We start from the raw sequence: 17137 nt of genomic DNA, 5'->3' as shown, positions 1-17137 counted from the left end.
GCCCGAGCCCTGCCCGCCACTCTCCCCAGCCGGAGTGTGGGGGACCCGGTGGGCGCAGGGGAACGGCCCCCCGCGTCCGCCCGCTACTGGTAAATTATGCAGGAGGCTGGCACCAGCGCGCTCGAGTTGCTCAAGTTTCCCTGGCAACTTTCGCCCGGGCATCCCTCCTCCCTCGCAGTGGGCAGCTCCGCCCGCGCTCCCGCGCCCCAGGCGCCTTCTCGGGGTGGCCCGGGCATTGGGCCCCGGGCACCTGCAAAGCTCCAGAAGACCCACGCGCGGACCACTACGCTGGGGTCACCGAGGGAACCAGCAGGTGCGACCCCCCTCCGACTTCGCTTCGGGGGTGCAGAGGGTGCGGGAACCTTGGTGGACTTAATTGCCGGGGCACTGAAGCTGCTGGGCCTGGCCTGCTGGGTTCATAGGGTGCTGGGCACCCGGTGGACCTCGCCGCAGCAGGGAAGAGTGCGTCGCTGTTAAGCTCGCCGCACTGGCGCAGAGGTCTGGGGTACTCAGTGGATCTGGTTTCTTGGGCCAGGAGTGTTGGGATTGTGGAGCACCTTGCAGCTCCAGGGCAAAGGTTGTGGGTTCCCGTGCACCTTGCCACCCAAATTCAGAGGGCTCCAGGAGGTGCCCCGCACTGCCTCCTTCCACTGGTCAACTCTGGTGCGCAGATGAGTGGCGCATTTCTGTGGGGCTAGGCACGCCCAGTGGGGTAGAGGCTGTTTCTAATGAACGCGATTTTTTGACTGCTGAGCTTTTTAGTTATTGGTGTGTGTGTGTGTGTGTGTGTGTGTGTGTGTGTGTGTGTGTCTTTTTGTGACAGGGTCTCCCTGTAGCCTCAGATGCCCTGGAACTCAGATCCGCTTGTCTCTGCCTCCGGAGTGCTGGGATTAAAGGCGTGTGCCACCACGCCCAGCCCTACTGCTTAGCTTTTAAAGGGAGCATAGGCCGCCGGACCAGAGAAGGCACTTTGGACCGATGGGTGCCGGGTCAGGTCAAAAAGAAAACGTGGGCCCCAGGAGCCTTCCCAGTGGCATGTTCCTGGGAGCCTTCAGAGGACATCCCAAAATAGTGGTTTCGGAGTGGAAATTCTAGGTAGTCAATTGGATAGATGTGTGACCTCTTTTTCTTCCGAAACCCAAGTTCGAACGTTAATGAGGTCATCCAGCTAATTAAGTTGAGCGGCAGGACGCAGAGAGGTAATTTTGGAAGTCCTAGTTGGAGGATGAAGCTCTAAGGGACTGAACCCGCAGCCTCACCGAACTGGCTCGAGGAGGCTGTGCAGGTGGAATTCCGGACAGGCAGGCTCAGCCTGGACCCAGGTCCCCTGCTGGTGGCCTTTGATAATAGTGACCCACTGCTGAGCTGGCACCCTGTGGACTGGAGAGTATGGTGCATCCACCTGCAGGTGCATTGGGGGTCTGGAGCTTTCCAACCACTTGCAGGTGGCCCCAGACTGAGTCTGATGGAGACTGGAACCCTCTATTGCTGTGGTTGAAATGACCTGAGGCAGCTGTGTCCCTCTGGTGAATGGAGGGAGTACAGGTGTGCCCCCCCACCAACAAAGCAGGGTGACAGGTGGTAGCTGTGGGTTTTTACCCGGGAAGTCACCTATCATAAAGCCAGCATGAGGGAGGCTGGAACTCCGTGTGGAATAAGGCTGTCTTCCTGGTGGCTGGATGTTAAAACTCCCTGGGGAGCAATGTTCTCAAGGAAACAGATCCCATTGTTTGTACTAGGAATTCTTCCAAGAAGGAGGAGCCAGCGGCTAGCTGGGCTAGCTGAACACTTCTTTGGAGAGGCTGGAATGCAGGTAAAGATGGTTCTCAGGGGTTCTGTCCACAGCCTTGGCTACTTGTAACAGGTTGTGTTTTGAGGAATTGTGGTCCGGAAGGCAGCGTCTCTTCCTAGTGTCTAAGGTACTTTTTTAGAAAGCCATGTTTGTAGTAAGGTCACCCATTCATTTATTCTGTGGAGGGTGTGTGCACAGTCCCCTACTGGCATCTTAGGGCAGCTGTGATCACGGGCAGGTTGCTTGGTCCAGGCCTTGGGGTTGTGGTGCTTTCTAGGACACTGGATCACTAGGGGGCTGAGATGGAGTGCCCACTGTACAGGGCAAAGGCTTTGGGCATAGGGTGTAGTTTTATATCCCATCGTGAGGAAGAGAATGAGCAGTAGGGCATGCTGGGAATCATTCAATCTTCAGAACTGCCCCCACCCCAAGAACCTTACAGTGCTGGGGGTGATGGTGCACACCTTTAGTCTCAGCACTCGGAAGGCAGAGGCAGGCAGATTTCTGTGAGATTGAGGCCAGCCTGGTCTACATAGCAAGTGCCAGGTCAGTTGGGTCTACAGGGAGACCCTGTCTCAAAAGGATGAGAGAGAGAGAGAGAGAGAGAGAGAGAGAGAGAGAGAGAGAGGGTTTGTTCTAGAGCACGTTTGTTTAGATACTGGATGGCAGAGTTCTGGGGTCTCTATAGTCTCTATGGGCTGGACCAAAATGGGCTCTCAGAATCCTAGCACTGGCCTCTGTGACTGAATCTCTTCCTGGACCTGCGGGACCTGCAGCCCCAGTGGCTCCCCAGCTGGAATGGCCTGTCTGAGCTGGCATTATGGTCTCTTCAGAAGCCCTGCTGTCCTGTGGCTGTGACCCCCATGGGAGGTAACATTGAGGAGGCTCATCCAGGAGACCCAGAACCTCTTGCTAATTCTCAGAATGGAAATGGGGGTGCACGCACAGGTCTTTGTCCTCTTTGGAATAACTAATCTCTTCACTTGGGCACTGGTGTGTGGATATTGGATGAGCGTGAACCCACTGATGGGCTGAAAACCTGGCATTCTCTCCCTCTCCAAACCCCCGTGGCATTTGTGTCCTGACACACCAGCTAACCACTCACCCCAAGGAGAGGCCTACCATCCTCTGCTAGGCAGAGGTGAGCTGGGCATTTTCTCTGTCTTGTGTTAAACTCGGCAGCTTATCCAGGGGTCTGCTGATCTGTCAGGCCTGGAGCTAGATGTTGGTTGCTGCTCCCTGGTGCTTCCAGGTGGGTGGAGGGCAGAGGGGTTAGGACCTGTTAGTGCATGTGATGTAAGAGCTGATGAGTGTAGTGGCCACTGGGTATTGTAGGGCACAGAGAAGTTCTCTGTGTGTCAGTGAAGGGAACCATACTAACCACCTGGTAGAGATCTGGGTGGGCTGACTGCACTCCCAGGATTGAGCAGGGCCTTTGCACAGCTGATGTCCTGAGCCTTGGGTGGAAAGGTGCCACCCAGCAGCTCCCAAGTAGACAGAGCCAGATACGCTGCACACTGCCCTCTGTGGGCATCTTCATTTTGATCTTGCTGTCTTAGGTCTCAGAGCCCCTAGAGAAAAAGGGAAAAATAGAAGGGGGGGTAGAGAAAAAGAGAGAGAGAGAGAGAGAGAGAGAGAGAGAGAGAGAGAGAGAGAGAGAGAGCCGATATCTATTCCGTTTTCCAGTCCAGCAGCCTGAGATTCTGGAGTAGAGCCACTTGCCCTTGCTGTGGGCCCCCGAACCTGTAAGGAGAAGCCCCCGAAAACCTGGGGATCCCAGCCCACTTCACCACACCCCACCAGAGCTAAACAGGCATCACCCAGCGGGATATACCACCAGAATGTGACAGAAAATTGGTTGTCTTGTTCCTGTGGTGTGAAATTGAGTTACCAGTAAAAAAACGAAGCTTCTGAGCAGACCACTTGATGGGATGCACATTTTTATTATTGTTGGAAACAGATTCACAGAGCTGTTGGACACGGCTCATGGGATTGGTTTGGTTGGCTCTGGTGGGAACACACAGGTTGTCTGGGTAACAGGACACCTCTGACAGGGGACTTCTTCCTTCCATTCAAGGTAGCATCCTAGGCCTAATCAGGAAGGGGAAAGACATGTCCAGCCCAGTACCCGGAGCCTGCACAAGGCCGACAACCGGAGTCAGTCTGATGCCTGGTTCTGGCAACGGGCCAACTGTACATAGTACTTCTGGGACGGAAGCTTTTAAAAGCCTTTGGGGTGGTGGGGTCTATGGGCCACAGCAATAAGCAGGGAGCCCTCTGATTGGCTGCCAGATGTGGCTGCCAACCAAGGTGAGGGCCAGTCAAGGAGGATGGGAATGGTGTCTGAAAACTGTCTGGGGTCTCAGAATTGACAAGTCACAGACGCTGAGCCTGGGCTGTAGATTCCGCAGGACGGGCTGCCAGGATGCAGGAGGGTGCTGCTGCTCACTACAGTATTCTGCCTGCAGGAGTTCTGGAAAAACCCACTTTGAGAAACTTCAATAGGAAAGATAGTTAATGCTGTTTCTGAGTTACTTAGCTTAGAAAGTCTGTACCAGAGAGACAACCCCTCCCCACCAGGACGCATCCATTAGGTATATGAATCTTAGCGCACTGCTGCTCTGGGGTCATATCTCTTAAAAAAGTTTCTTTCTTCCTCTTTCTCTCTAAAAACGTTACTTTTAAAACTAGGTATTGTCTGTCTCCCGCAGTTCTTGGAACATCTTCTTTTGAAACATTCACATCCAGTGAAGCCGGAGGGACTTATGTACTAAGCCATTCATCCTTGTTCAAATTGTGCAGTTAACCCTTGGTCAGACGGCTCAATTATTCCTGAGTCAGCATCTAGGATGTTCTTTACCTGTTTCAATATTTGCAGCGGATACAGGGCGCTTTCTGTTTTATAGTCTTGATAGTTGGAAATGACTGTTGTCTAAGTCTTTGACTGCCCACAGCAGTGCAAACCACTATAGACCACCTCCATCCCCACCTTTCTTAGATAAACAAACTAGCTTTAAGGACTTATTGGTGTTCTTTTAAAAAATGTTTTTTGGGTGCTCCAAATTGTACCAGGCCCTTGTTGCTAGGCAAATGTTTCACTGAGCCGCACTCCCATCCCCTCACTGGGGGAGTCTAGGCAGGTGCTGTAGCACTGAGTTACCCTCCAGCCCCTCCTGGGGGATTCTAGGCTGGTGCTCTCCTGTTGAACCATGCCCTCAGCCCTGTTCTCTTTATTTTTAATGTGGTTATTTCCTCCAACGAATTTTCTAGTTTAATACATTTTTTATGCTCCTGGGTCTTTTATTAATTAAGTTAGCATAATCCTCAGCAAGAAGAAGTATATAAATTGGCTTTTGAAAGCTTCCCTGTGACCTAAGTCACTTGTGGATTGAGACAGTGGGAGGTGATGACCAGGTGCCATATAAAGACATGAATGTTCAGACAGGGCAGGAGAAGGTGAGTGGACACATTGTTCTGAGAGGCAATTTGGTGTTTTGGTGAGAGTCATCACTGAGGCCACATCTTTGGTATTCAGAAGCCCCATCACCTCGGTATGACCCCTCCCCAGGGGATAGGAATACCTCTCTTTGTGAGCCATTTCTAGAAGGACTTCGTCACCATAGACTATGCCTAGGGTCCCAGGCCACCAGCGACGAAGATGAGCTAAGTTTCTAGATTTTTAAAATATATGTGTCGTATACGTGTGTTTGTGCATTCATATGTGTCAGTGCATGTGTGTGTGTGTGTGTGTGTGTGTGTGTGTGTGTGTGTAGAGGCCAGAGGACAACCTCAGCTGTCACCCTCAGGAATACCACCTCTTTTTAAAAAATATATTTTATTACTTTTATCTTTTGTGTATGATTGTATTACTCACATATCCTGCATATGTAAGTGCATCTGTGTCATGCAATGACTGCAGAGGTCAGAAGAGGGCGTTGGATCCCTTGGAGCTGGAGTTACAGATGGTTGTTAGCCACCATGTGGGTGCTGAGAATAGAACCCAGTGCAAAAGCAGCTGTGCTCTTAATTGCTGGTCTGTCTTTCCAGCCCTGTCCACCTCTTTTGAGATTGGGTTGCTTATTAACCTGAAGTTCACTAATCATACTAGACTGACTGGCCAGTGAGCCCCAGGGAGCACCATGTCTCTCCCTCCCCTGTGCTTGGATTACAAGAATGTGCCACCCTGCCTGACACTTTTATGTGAGTTCTGGGGATTGAATTTAGGTTCCCACGCTTTTGAGGCCTATGCTTTACGGACCGAGCTGTTTCCTAGCCCCTAGGTTTGCAAGATTTTGCCTACGTCCAAGGTCCACCTGGGGAAGGTGACACCCAGGTCAAGGTGGTGACAGATGTCACTCGTGGCCTCCAAGTTGTCTGGGTCTCTCTGCCTGAGCCTCATTATGGCTTTGTGGATGTGAGGGTGCTCTGCCCCCAGCCTTGCAGGAGTAATGAATTGCCAGAAGACTGCGGCCTGGCCTGCCCGAGTGATGCTGGAACCCGAGGCCGAGTGGGGACTGTGGCCATGCCACCCTGGTTTGGTGGTTTGAATAAGAATGTTCCCCCACAGGCTCCAAGTATTCGAACACTTGGCCCCAGTTGGTGGCGCTGTTTGAGGAGGGTCTTGGAATCCCTGGGAGGTGTGGCGGTGCGGTGCGGGAGGAAACACATCACTGGGCGTGTGCTTTGAGAGTGCATAGCCTGGCCCCACTTCCAACTTTTCTTTCTCTGCTTCCTGTGCGTGCTTGAAAATTTGAGCTCTCGGCTCTCTGGTCCGGCTGCCTCCTGCCAGGCCTCCGCTCTGTGATGAACTCTTGTCCACTGGAACCATAAGCCTGCTAACTAACCGTTCCTTCTGTATCTTCCCTGGGTCATGGTGTTTTATCACAGCACCAGAGCCGTAGCTAATACATCCTGTTAGACATAAACTCTGAGGTCTAAAGGCCCCACCAATACTGCAAAAAGATCACGGACAAATCATATGTAACTCAGATTTACTCTTGCAAAAGGTGTTGTGTCCATCAGATCACTTCCCAGTTGGAAGTTCCTTGGGTTTTTATCCTAATGCAAGAGTGTTGTGTCCTTTCCCATCGGCTGTGGGCCTCACAGCCTTTCACAGGTGCAGGTGGCTGGTTTTAAAGGGATCCAAGTGAAGGAAATGAGGAAAAGGGGCAGAGGGCGGATAGCTCTGAGCCGGCAGGTTCCGGTTCCCAGGATGCAGCAGGGCCTTTGTGCAAACAAGTTTTTATCAGAGGAGGTATTAAAAGATTTTATTTCTTTATTATAAATAAAATCTTTACAAGACGGGGGAGGTTAAAAGACTTGAATTCCTTGTCATAAACAGAAGTTTTACAGCATGTGTGAGGGATTGCAAAATAGCATTTAAAAGGTTACAGTCTTGAGATCATTCTTTGGATAGAAAAGATTTGAATTCTTTGTAGTTATTTCCCGAAAACCTTAGCAGAACTCAGACCAGGCGCCCACAACTGAGAGTGCCCAGAGTTCCTGGAGGACCTGAGAGGTAGGATGTGAGCCTGGCCCAGGGTCACTTCTGTAGAGAGAGAGGGATGTTTAGTGGAGAGCACAGGAGGCTTCTGTCTAGGTGGTGCCCCAGAGCATGCAGCACCCAGGCCGTCTCATCGGAGGATTCCCTGACAGTCTGTGGTCACTCTGTGTGTCATTTTTGTCCCCCGACAACCCTTACCCTCTCCCTTCTGCTTCCCTGAATTCTCATAGTGGGCCCGGAAAGCTTTAAAGATCTGCCCCGTTTCTGCTGCACCCGGTGTCGGGTCCCAGGGGATGGAGTGTCCTGATGTCACCTGGTTCTACACCTTCATCTCTCGCGAATGTCACTCGGCAATAAAAGGTCACCAAACCCTTCCAGTCACTGTCCTTCCTGGTGTAAGATACTATCCTTTGAACCAAACTGTCAGCATCTTCATGAGATCGGTACGGCTTGTGGACTATTAAACTGGCTCTCCTAGAAGGGAGTGGGGAGGGTCACTGGACCCTCACTTGAGTCTTGTCTGCTCCTCCCCGCCCTCTACAGCTTGGCTCTCGGATTCAGGGAGGAACTAATGTATAGACTGGGGAGGATTAACAGAGGGGGGCTCCATCTACCCGGCTATGGGGGAGCCATCATCCATGCAGGGTGAACACTTTCCAATGTGGCAGCCTTGGGGTCACCCATGCTCCTGTCTACCCCTCACCATGCTCTGTGAGTAAGCCCAATAAACTCACTGGTTCCCCAGGGGGAACTGTGGTGGAATTGTCTTTTGTCAAGACCTTGGTGGGAGGGGTAGTCACACATCCCCCAGAGAAGGAATTTCAGCCACACCTGCTTCCCTCAGAAGGCCTTCAGGACCGGCTGTGGCTGCATTTGGCCCAGCCGCTGAATGCCCTGGGCCTGAAGGTGACAGGTACCTGGCAGGAGGCATAGATCTTGTGCCCAGGCAGGTTGACATTCCGGGGATGTTTACTGAAGCTGGGTGCAAGAGGGCATGGGGGTGAATGGCCGTGGGTAAACAGTGAATTTTCTATGAAAGATAGAGTCCACATGCAGCAGAGAGGAACGTTCCTGCAGTCCCAGCCAGGCCTGGCTCTGCTGTTAATAATTCTCTACACACAAGGACACAGAAATGCCCTGCTCCAGGCTTCTGGAGCTCCTTGGTGGGTGAGAAGGAGACCCCAGCAATGGCTGGAATTTGAGACCACCTGTTGCCAAAGCAACTGAGACACCTGCCTTTTGTTTGAGTCTTTGTGGGTCCCTGTGGGGCATGTCTCAGCCTACTGGCTTTAAGTAGCTTGTGCTGGTTGCTATCGGTCTTCTGTCTGGCCTGGGAAGGACCCTCCAGAGGACAGTTATGTCCCTTCTGAGTTGATTGCTATTTTCTTTTTTAAATATTATACAAGATCTCACTCTGTCATGTCTCCTGGCCTAGAACCCGTTATGCAGACCAGGCTGGCCTGGAACTCACAGAGATCTACCTGCCTCAGTCTTTGAGTTCTGGGATTAAAAATATGTGCCACCATGCCTGGTCTTTGACCTAGCTTCGACAAGGTTTTGGGGTTGCGGGAGACAGGTGCTCATTTGAGGCGAAGGGATGGAGATAATGCATTTCAAGATACCAGGCAGCTCAGCCCTGAAACTGTAACATATTTAGTGATTTGGGGCCTGAGGCCCCCGGCCTGGCAGCAGTGTCCTGCAGACACAGCCTCACGCTCAGCCTGGCTTGGGTGTGTGTAGTGGCCTGTCAGAGGCAGCTGGGACCCTATATTACTGCTCTCGTTGCTGTGACAAGACACCTGATGAGAAGCACTTGAAGGAGGAGGGTTTGTCTGGCTCACAGACTGAGGACACAGTCCATCATGGTGGGAAGGCATGGCAGCAGGAGCGTGAGGCGGCTGGTCACGGTACATAAACGGTCAAGAAGCAGAGATGCGTGCTGGTACTCAGCTCACCTCCTCTTTATTCAGTCAGGGACCCCAGTTCGTGGGATGGTGCCCCCCACATTCAGGGAGGGTCTTTTCCCACCTCAGTTACCCTAATCTAGAAACTCCCTTCCAGACAGAGTAGCTGATTGTAGGTCCTGTCAAGTTGACATTAACCATCACAAGCCTGGCCTCACAGAGTGCTACTCTTCCTCTCCTGCTTGTTAGCACAGCAGGGCCACCTCTGCTCGGATGAAGTCATTTCCGTTTGTTTCTCCTTCGTGGGTCTTTGCAGTGACCGTATTTGGTGACCGCTGTGTGCAGGCTTCATGATGCCCGCCCTCTCCTGGGGGAAGAGACTGTGGCAGAGGACGCTGAACTTGATGAAGGTCCCCTGGCTGGACTGGGGCCAGGCACCCAGGACTCTGTTCTGAGGAGCCATCTCTCAGATGGCCTCCTGGTGACATAGTGATACCACCTGGTGACATGCTGGTTCCTGCTGGTGACACACTAGCTTGTTTCTCTGTTTTAAGGGAAGTATAGTGATTCTCAAACTTAGGTCCTGAGGGAAGGGACTTTGACCTCTTAGGAAAGGATTTAGGGACCCAGAAAGTATGTGTTTCAGCCTGTCTATCCACTGATGGTCCTGGTAGACATGCAAAGGGAAAGCTGGGAAGAGCCTGGGGATAAAGCACTTGCCCAGCATGGATGCGGTCTTGAGTTCAGTTCCCAGCACTGGGTAAAAAGAAGTGGGGTTGGTTTTCTTAAAGGGAAGGATAGGCTGCCAAGACCCCAGTGGATGAACTTGCACCGAGGGATGCCGGGACACTAACTTGACACAATAGGCCTTAACACAAATGACAGAAGGTATGAATTCCAGTGTATGTGTGGGGGCCTATGGGAGGGTGCCAGTGGAGAAGGGGGTATAAAGATGATTAAGATCAATTAAGATGTTCTGTATGAAATACACAAAAGATTTAATAAAAAAAGAAAGAATAAGAATTTTTAAAATAGAAGTGGGGTTGGGCATGCAGCTTAGTGGTCCAGCTTATGCAAGGTCCGGGTTCCATCCTGGGCCTTGACAGAAACGCAAAATAAAAAAGGAAATTATAAAAGAACAGCATCAGTATTAATATATTTCATGACAGCTGGGCTCTTCTGGGCTTCCGTCCTTTCCAGGTGAGCTGCTGCTCAGTAATAGGACAGGTACCTGCTGCTATCCAGAAAAGACCTCAAACTGTGGGGAAGAGCTGGGCTCCGCCCAACAGCAGGCTTTTTCTGCACCTCCTAATCTATCCCCAGACCCGGGTCAGGTGGAGGTTGGGGGAGGGGTGGGAGAGATTGCCCGGCTTGTGTGAACATGTTGGGTATCAGTGATCTGAATGTACCAGTGGGGGCAAGGTCTGCCCTGCCCAGCCTGCTTTTCCTGGGAGAAGGGGTCCCTTGAAGCTTCACCCCTTAGCCCTCCAGGAGGCCTCTCACCTGTGGCCCTAGGATGAGATGGGTGGGGATGGTGGGGGAGGGGTGAAGAGGGGGGGTGGAAGGGCTGAGACTCAGGGCACTTTTCCCCATCATCCCCAGGAATTTAATTTTTAAATGTGAGTCTAGATGCTGTTTGCTTAATTTTACTTTCAAATTGTATAAAGATAAAATTAAAGAGGTGGGGGCTGAAGAGATGGGTCCATGGTTAAGAGCACTGGCTGCTCTTGTAGAGGTCCTGGGTTTGGTTCCCAGCACCCACATGGCAACTCATAACTTCTCTAACTCCAGTTCCAGGGGATCCAATGCCCTTTTCTGGCCTCCACGGACACTGCACACACTTGGTTTATATGCACACATACAGGCACACACACATAAAATATAAATGAAGTCTTTTTAAAAAGAACTAAGGGGCTGGGTGTGTGGCTCAGTGATAGAGGGCTTGCCTGGCAGGTACTAGGCCCTGGACTCTACCCCTCACTGTCTTGCAGATATACTTAATATTTGGATGTTGAGTGTGTCTTTGAGCCTGCCCAACTTATTTATGGGTTTAAATAGTTTTGGTGGATTCTTTAGGATTTCTATATCCAATATTATGTAATTTGCTAAAGATTATTTTCTTCCCATGCCCCCTCTTTCCTCCTTCCAATTCTAGGCTGTAAGCTAGGCAAGCTCTCACTACCCCTGAGCTCCATCCTCAGCCCTGGATAATTTTATTTCTTCCTTTATAATTTTATTTATTTACGTATTATTTTGTCTCCAATATCTACTACAGAAGCAGTTTTATTTTAAATGCTTATTTGGGGGCTGGGAAGATGACTCAGTTAAGGACACTGTCTGGCCTTTCAGAGGACCCGGGTTCAGTTCTCAAAACCCACATGGTGGCTAACAACCTTCCGTAACTCCAGTGTTAGGAGATCTGATGTCCTCTTCTAGTCTCCATGGGCACCAGGCATGCACATGGTGCAGTTACATACATGCAAGCAAAACCCTGGTACACATAAAATTAAAATAAAAAAACAGAAACGTTTATTTATTCTTTGAGAACTTCATGTATGTATACAATGTATTTGGTTCATATCCACCCCCTGGCTCCTTCCAGATCCTCCATGCTCCCCCCTCCAATTCACATCCTCTTATTTTTTATATAACCCACCAAGTCCAAAATTACTACCCAAACGTGCATGGGTGTGAAGCTGTCCACTGGACTATGGGCAACCTGCGTGGGGCCATACCCCTGAAGAAAACAGATTCTCCCTCCCTCAGAAGCCTTCTTCTGTCAATAATTCCTCAGCCAGGGTGAGTGGGGGCCCCCTAGCCCCTCCCTCAGGCATTCTGGAATGTTGACTGGCTTGATCTGGTGGCAGGTCTTGTGAAGGCAGCCATGGCTGCTGGGGGTTCATGAGTGCAACAGGCCTGTCTTGTCCAAAAGCTGCTTTCTTGGCACTCCTTCCCAACCTCTGGCTCTTACTGCCTTACTGGCCCTCTTCAGTGATGTTTCCTGGGTCTTGGGGGTAGGGGTGGGTGTGAAACATGCCACAGACATTTGTTTCTGTAAAAAGAAACTTCTCTGATGGGGACTGAGAGCTGGTTAAGTCTAAATGCGTAGAGGTAAGTATGGGGCAGTTTGATACTTTGTGCATTTAGCAAAATGGTAGTCGATTCTCCTCTAAGGCCTATGAACTCTCCACCACAGGGACAGAAGAGGCTCTCGGATCCCCTGGAACTGGAGTTACTGACAGTTGTTAGCTGCCTTGTGCTGGGATTCGAACCCAGTTCTTCTGCAAGAACAACCAGTGTTCTTAACCACTGAGCCATCTCTCCAGCCCTTTCTTTGTCTTTTTTGAAACAGGGTCTGCCTGTAGCCCCAGCTGTCCTGAAACTTGCTAGCCTCAATCTCAGCGATCCACCTGCCTCTGTCCTGAGCCGGAATCAAGGGTGTGTGCCGCCACACCCAGCTCCACGGCATATCTTATCAGGCTGGTGGCTATTGTAGCTCACAATGTTCACAGCTGGGTAAGACTGTTGATGTCTTCCCCCCAACCCCAGAAGCCTGCACAGCACCTTCCAGAACCTTGAAAGCCAGCAGGGAGGGAACTTCTGGGTCAGAACTGATTTGATTTCTCCATGTCCTGTGACCAGTGTTTGGTGTGTGCAACGATAAGGTCTTACCCTCAAGTTCTGATGGGCAGCCAAGAGAAATGGCATCTGGGAGGGGCAGAGGGTAACTCCACATGCACACACGCACACACATACACACATATACATATGCACACACATACACATACACACATACATACACATGTACACATACACATGCGCACACACACATGTGCACACACACATGCACACGCATGACCACGCACTCACACACACACACACACACACATGCCCCACCATATTTGGAAGCTTATAAAACAGTAGGTTTCCCCATGCTTTTTCAAACATTGTTACTCTTAGAAGGTTTATATTCATGTAGGCATAGGAAAATAGGGCCTTCTTTTAAATAATTAAATTTACTCTTTGCCAATTTCATACATGGACATAATACATCCAGTCGCCCCCTCCCACCTCTTATGTCCTTCCACTCCCGTACTTCCCCCTCCTCTCAACAAGCTCCCACCCCAATCATGTCACTTTTTGTCTTGTGACCTACTGAGTTTACCCAGGACGGCTGGTGTGGATGTGGGAGGGGAGTTGTCCACTGGAGCATGGTGGGCTCCTCCCTCAGCAACCTTCAACAGCCAGCATCAGGGGTCTATAAGCCCCTCTCCCCTGCGAAGCGAAGATCTTCACTTCACAGTAAGAGTCCTGGAGACTCAACAGCAAAAGTGAAACAGTTTATTTTATAGCCTTGCGAAGATGGGCTGATTTGTGTCAAAACGGTGGTTCTTGCATTCCTGATCTCATTCCCTGACCCCTGAATTCCTCACTGGCTGAGTTCTTCAGGGAGGCTTGATCTTCTGATGTCTAGTACTGCCCCTCCCCAGATTCTCTGTTTTATGGGCTCAGCAGAACCTTATGTAACGTGTGTCCCAGGGCCCCAGGTTTCCTTCCTCTTCTCACACGTGGGCTCAGGCACAGAGAAACTGCTGTGATTTCTTAATCCTAGGGCGAACTGAGATCATCCAGACAAGCAGGTCCAGCTGCTGGGGGTGGGGGTGGGGTGGTGGGGGGAGATGGGCCCAGAGCCTCCTGCTCGACCGTGACTTTCTAAATGTACCTCATGCTGAAAATGGACCGTGATGATTAGTTCTTACAGCTCCTGCTAGTATTTCATCCCCTCGCTTTGCCACATTGTCCTGCTCAGACCCCAGGACAGGGCTGGACAGCAGGGGCAAGAGTGGATATTTCCCCTTGGTCCTGGGGCAAGCTGTCCCGCTCTCAGTCCGGGGGTTGGGTTTTATTAGCTGCCCTTTACAAGACTGAGGACGTTCACCGCACTCCTGTGTGCTGAGTGCTTTTATCACAAAGGGTGTTGGATTCTGTCAAATGCTTTTTCTGTCACAGTTGGGACGTGAGCTTCCCTTTACCCTTTATTTGGTTAGCTTGGAGCGTGACACTGACTAAACTTTGGACGTCATTCCAGTTCACCCCCAGGATGGACCACTCGGTCACCATTTGCTGTTCTCCTTCTGACTCCTCATCAGCCTGCTGGGATTTCTTCAGCTTCTAGAACAACTTTGTGAGCTCTTTGGTCCTGTGGTTTTCTTGTGACATCTGGGTTTGGTGTGAGGATAACACTGGCCTGTTGGGTTTGCCTCCGTTTGGGGAGTAGAGTTTGTGAGAACTGGCTGGAGGTGGTCCTCAGTGTTTAGCATCAGCAGTGAAGCCTGCAGGGCTGGGGCTTTGCTTTCTGGAAGTTTGCAGATGACCAACTGAATTTCTGCTCCTTGGAGGTCTGTTCAGACGGTCGGTTTCTTCTTCAATCAGGCTGTGATTTTGTCTCCCATCTGAAATGCATCCAGAGTGTACGGCTCTCTGCTGTGTGGGTGCTCAGGGCTCTCCCCACCCTTCCTGGTTCCACAAGCTAACCGTCCCCTCTTCTTCTTGGTCGTTAGAAGCCACCTCTGCTCACTCATCTCTTCTTGTTCTCCCGCTCTTTCTGTTGTTCTCCTAATCTAGATGTGAGACTCCCGCTGTGCTTTATTGTGGGTGCCTTCCTCCGGCTCAGTCGCTTTCCTTCTCCTCCTTCATTGGACAGAAGGTTGTGTTACGGCTCTGAGATGGTGCTGCTGTTTTTGGTGTTGGGCATCGAACCTGGGACCTCGTGCTTGCTCAGCAGTCACTCTGCCGCTGAGCCAGCACTCCAGCCCATTTGTTCTTGTGAATGTAGACAGGCACAGACCCTGGTTCCTTCTGGGCACGGCTGTAACTGAATCCCACATGTTTTGATGAGCTAGCTGTCTTCCTCCTGTCGGTGTGTGTCCAGGTTGGTTCTGACCCTGTGCGGTTCTTCAATCTGTGCTGTTGTACAACATCATCTGTCACAGGTTCTGGTGACCCCGTACGGCAGGAGAGTACCCAGTGCCCTCAGGCCTCTTGTGCTCACGGTGGCTGCTGCAGGCCTGGCTTTGAGCACTGCCAGGGGAGTCTGCCAGCACCCGAGGCTGTGCGGCTGTCACCTGCAGGGCTAGAGTGGACATCAGTGTCCCATGGAGGATGGAGATCTGCCCTCAGGGCTGACTTCCTGGCCTGGCTGCGGAGGCAGATGGTAATTGGGAGAGATGTTGAGGCAGCTGTGGGGAGGCTGGAGTGGGGAAAGGAGATCCCAGGGTTGGACCCGATAGATGAGGAGAGCCTCAGCCAGGAAGTCCTGGGGTGGAGGCCCAGGGGAGCGAGGCAAGCAGCCAAGGACAGCCGAAAAATTAGGGGACGTTGATAGGAGATGGGTTTTTTGTTTGTTTTTGTTTTATTTATCTATTTTTTGAGACAGGGTCCATGTAGCCCCAGCTGGGCTGCAACTGACATGTAGACCAGGCTGGCCTTGATCTCACAGAGATCTACCTGCCTCTGCCTCCTGAGTGCTAGGATTAAAAGGGTACGCCACAATGCCCAGGAAGAGGGAGGGAGGGGGGCAGGGAGAGAGAGAGACACTCTTCTTTGTTTCTCTTTCTTTCTCTCTCTCTCTCTCTCTCTCTCTCTCTCTCTCTCTCTCGCTTGCTTGCTTTTCCTTCCTCTTTCCTCCCCTTTCCCTTCTCTTTTCCTCTTCCCCTTTTCCCTCTCTTTCAGAAGAAAATTCAAATTGTGATAAAATACCCATGACACAGTTCTACCTGTAGCTAGGTGCCCAGCTCAAGCATGGCATCACTTAGTGTCGTGTACTCCCCCCGCTTCCCAGACTGAAACTCTGTCACGTGCATCGGTTAGTTTCTTTGTTACTGGGACGAAACACTTACAAAGTAGTTTAAGGAAGGGCTGATTTGGACTCACTGTTTGAAGGTGCAGTCTTTTGTGGGGCTGGGAGTGGCTCGTGGCTGTGGCGGCTGAGGGGGCTGGTTACATCCTGCTGGAAACAGAGGACACCAGTGCCAGCGGGAACCCACAGGTCCTCCTCTTCCCCCAGCAGCTGCTTCCTTCAGCAAGACTCCACCTCTGAAAGATCCCACAGCCTCCCCAATACAGCTCTGCCTGCCAAGGACCAAGTGTTCAAACACGTGAGCCTGTGGGGGCATTTCGCATCCAAAGCACAGTACCCCATAAACACTGATGCCCCCCTTTCTCCCCATGCCCTGGCATTCTCTTCTACTTTTTGTCTCTGTGGATCTGATGGCTCAGGGACCTCTTGTGGGTAGAGCCATACAGTGTGCCCTTCCTGACTGGCTCACTGCCCCTGGCAGCAGCCCCAAGGCTCGCAATATAGTGTGTCAACCTTCTTACCTTAAAAAAAGTTTTTTATATTTTTATTTTATGTGTATGAGTGTATTGGCCTGCATGTATGTCAGTGCACCTGTGTCGTGCAATGCCCACGGATGTCAGAAGAGGACATCAGATCCCCTGGAATTGGAGTTATGGATGGTTGTTAGCTACCATGTGGGTGCTGGGAAGGGAATCTGGATCTTCTGCAAGAAGCAGTCCTCTTAACCGCTGAGCCATCTCTCCAGCCCTCAACCTCCTTACTTTTAAAGGCTGGCTGGCATGCTGCTGGGTAGACACATGCATTTGTTCACATATCTACCTGGGGACAGTTCTCCTTCCCTCCCTCCCTCCCTCCCTCCTTCTTTCCCTCTCTCCCTCTCTCTCCCTCTCTCCCTCCCTCCCTCTCTCCCTCAGTCCCTCCCTCCCCCTCCCTCCCTCCCTCCCTCCCCTCTCCCTCTCCCTCTCCCTCTCTCTGGTCTTTTTGAGACACGATCTTCCTGTAGCCCCAGCTGGCCTGGAACTTGCTATATAGACCAGGCTGGCCTTGAACTCAGAGATCCACTTGACTCTGCTTCCTGA

The 17137-nt window shown here is 51.3% G+C and overlaps 1 protein-coding gene across 1 annotated transcript in view; it reads left to right on the top strand.

The window, feature by feature from the left end:
* Positions 1 to 211: 211 nt before the first annotated feature.
* Shank2 (SH3 and multiple ankyrin repeat domains 2) overlaps positions 212 to 17137 on the top strand; it is a 523081-nt gene continuing 506155 nt past the window's right edge. The window contains exon 1 of the mRNA XM_029557122.1: positions 212 to 313. The gene's annotated coding sequence lies outside the window, so the exon portion shown is untranslated. The remainder of the gene's footprint in view (positions 314 to 17137) is intronic.

Source organism: Nannospalax galili, unplaced genomic scaffold, assembly GCF_000622305.1.
Source record: "Nannospalax galili isolate Female #2095 unplaced genomic scaffold, S.galili_v1.0 scaffold1307, whole genome shotgun sequence".
Classification (NCBI taxonomy): Eukaryota; Metazoa; Chordata; class Mammalia; order Rodentia; family Spalacidae; genus Nannospalax; species Nannospalax galili.
This window is presented reverse-complemented; position numbering and strand designations above follow the sequence as displayed.